This window comes from Halyomorpha halys, unplaced genomic scaffold (assembly GCF_000696795.3).
Source record: "Halyomorpha halys isolate HHAL.00 unplaced genomic scaffold, Hhal_1.1 Scaffold273.1, whole genome shotgun sequence".
Lineage (NCBI taxonomy): Eukaryota > Metazoa > Arthropoda > Insecta > Hemiptera > Pentatomidae > Halyomorpha > Halyomorpha halys.
Genome location: NW_027106425.1, coordinates 20,963 through 24,351, shown reverse-complemented (window position 1 = coordinate 24,351; position 3,389 = coordinate 20,963).

The window sequence follows — 3,389 nt, the reverse complement described above, 5'->3', positions numbered from 1 at the left end:
ATATATATTTAGTATATATTTATTTCGATATTTCCTATTGTTGTAATCGATAGAGAATATGAGCATCAATATTCCGATATTATTTTATCGAAATATCGATATATTGTTTAAAATGACTAAAATATTATATAGAGATTTTAAAATAGGAATATCGATATTTTATTTTGATAATTACATATTTTTTTCTATATTTTACATTGTTTTAATATCAATATGGAATATAAACAACAATATTCCGACATTATTTTATCGAAAAATCTACATTTTGCTTAAAATGACTAAAATATTAAATAGAGATTTTAAAATAGGAATATCGATATTTTATTTTGATAATTACATATTTTTTCCGATATTTTACATTGTTTTAATATCGATATGGAATATAAACAACAATATTCCGACATTATTTTATCGAAAAATCGATATTTTGCTTAAAATACTAAAATATTAAATAGAGATTTTAAAATAGGAATATCGATATTTTATTTTGATAATTACATATTTTTTTCAATATTTTGTATTATTGTAATATCGATATGGTATATAAGAACAATAATACGATATTATTTTATTTGAAATATCGATATATTTTTTAAAATGACTAAAATAACATACAGAAATATTAAAATAGAATTATCGATATATTATTTTGATTTTACAGATTTATTTCGATATTTTACACTATTGTAATATCGATATGGAATATTAGCAACTATATTCCAATATTAATCTATCGAAATATCAATATTCTTTTTTTAAAGACTAGAAAATTTTATAGAATAATTAAAAATGGAATATCTACATTTTATTATGATAAATACATATTTATTTCGATATTTTGTATTATTGTAATATCGATACGGTTTATAAGAACAATATTCCGATATTATTTTATGGAAATATTGATATTTTGTTTATAATGGCTAAAATAACATATAGAAATATTAAAATAGGAATATCGATATTTTATATTGATAATTACATATTTTTTTCGATATTTTGTATTATTGTAATATCGATATGGAATATAAGCAACAATATTACGATATTACTTTATCGATATATCGATATTTCGTTGAAGAAATATCGTTTCTAATCTTTGATATCGATATTAATACCGTAAATATAAATATAAATAACGTAAATATCGAAGGGAACATGAAATTATCAAAATAAAATAACGATATACCTTTTTTTAGCTTTTCATTAAATATTATAGTTTTCTTTCATAATATGAAAGAATAATACGATGAAAAAATATCGTAATACTTTTTCTAATCTACCATATTGATATTAATAAAAATTTCGGATTTCGAAAGGAATATCAATTTAAAATATAGAAAAACTATTTTTATGCTTTTTATAAAATTTTCTTAGTCTTATTATACCCAATATAGATATTTCTATAAAAATAAGATTGAAATATTGATATCGATATTATCAACTATGTGAAATACCAAAATGAATAATAAATTTTCAAAATGAAATATCGAAATACCTTTTTTTAGCTTTTCCATCTTCCATGTCGATATTAGTAACAATATCGAATATTGAAAGGAATATGAATTTTTCAATTTAAAATATGGAAAAAGTATGTTTATGCTTTTTCTAATCTTCAATATCGATAATAATAACAATATAGAATATCGAAATGAACATGAATTTATCAATTCAAAATATCGAAAAACTATGTTTAAACTTTTTATAAGATTTTTTTTACATTTTGTAATGAAATATTACTTCGATGAAAAAATATCGAAATATCGTTTCTAATCTTCGATAACTATATTAATAACAATGTAAAATATCGAAAGGAACATGAAATTTTCAAAATGAAATATCGAAGTACCTTTTTTTAATTTTTCATAAAATGTTTTATTTTATTTTATAAAATATTGATATTTCTATTGAACAAAATATCGAAACATGGTTTCTAATCTACGATATCGATATTAATAACAATGTCGAATATCGAAAGGAATATGAATTTATTTATAAAGTATTTTTATGTTATTTTTAATCTTCAATATCGATAATAATAACAATGTAGAATATCGAAATGAACATGAATTTATCAATTCAAAATATCAGAAAACTATTTTAAACCTTTTTATAAGATTTTCTTAATATGTTTTAATGAAATTATCGTTTCTAATCTTTGATATCAATATTAATAACAATGTAAAATATCGAAAGGAACATGAAATTATAAAAATAAAATATCGATATACGTTTTTTTAGCTTTTTATAAAATTTTCTAAATCTTATTATACCAAATATCGACAATTCTATTTAAAAAAATATCGAAATATCGAATATTGTATCAATTATAATATTGTTGGTAATTATCGATATCGATATAAATAACATTATCAAAGATCAAATGGATGTTAAAGTATTGAAACAATATATCGATCCTTTGAAATTACAATATCGGAATACTTTTACAAACGTTAGAAATAAACAATAATAAAAATGTCAAATATCGAAATGAATATGATGAATAATCAATATTAAATATCAAAATACTATTATTAAGCTTGAATATTTTCTTTAACAAAATATCGATATTTGGATTAAATAAAATTGGAATATCTTTGCCATAATATATTTTGTACAAATATTTCCTCCTGAATATATTATTATAGATATATTACATTGGAGTGTATATTATCAATATATCTTTTATTTATATATACTTTTAAGGTGCGACTTTTTTTTTTTTAATTTTTTTTTTAGAAACCGATATTTCGATATTATCGATATCGATATCCCATCCCTACCGGACGGCAGCGCTCAGCCTGGACCATCTCACAAGCTTTTTTTCTCTTCTGTTCCCTCTAAATTTAATTGTTAGGTTAAGTTCAATTGTTAGGTTAAGTTATAGGCTAAGTTCAGTGAGGCTAATTTTTTTTTTTTTGTTCTTTTCTTTTCTCTTTTCCTGTACATCCAGTGAATTTTTATTTCTTATGTAGAACAGGGTGCCAGGTTCATTTCACTTTTACTTCACATTTATTTATTTTTCTTTAGAGTTCCTCCATAGGAAGGAACTGGAGGGAGGGAGTTAGCTGTATAGCAATAAGAACCACGTACTAATAGGATTAGCTATCTTTAAGTTTAATTAACCATGTGTTTTAGATACCATACGATTGTATGAATAAAGGTTAGTTATTGAGATACTCTTGTGTTGTTACTCTGCCCGAACCCCTTTTTATTTTGATTAATCCTTTCAGTCTAATCGTAAGTTATATATATATATATATAAGTTAAGTATTGGCAAAAACAAAATGTCAAAAAAGAGAAGAAGGAATAAGATCTAACTCGCTTGTACTGCTGTAAAACACTGACTTTATTGTGTTCGTTACATCTGTTATATACCCTCGATCAGC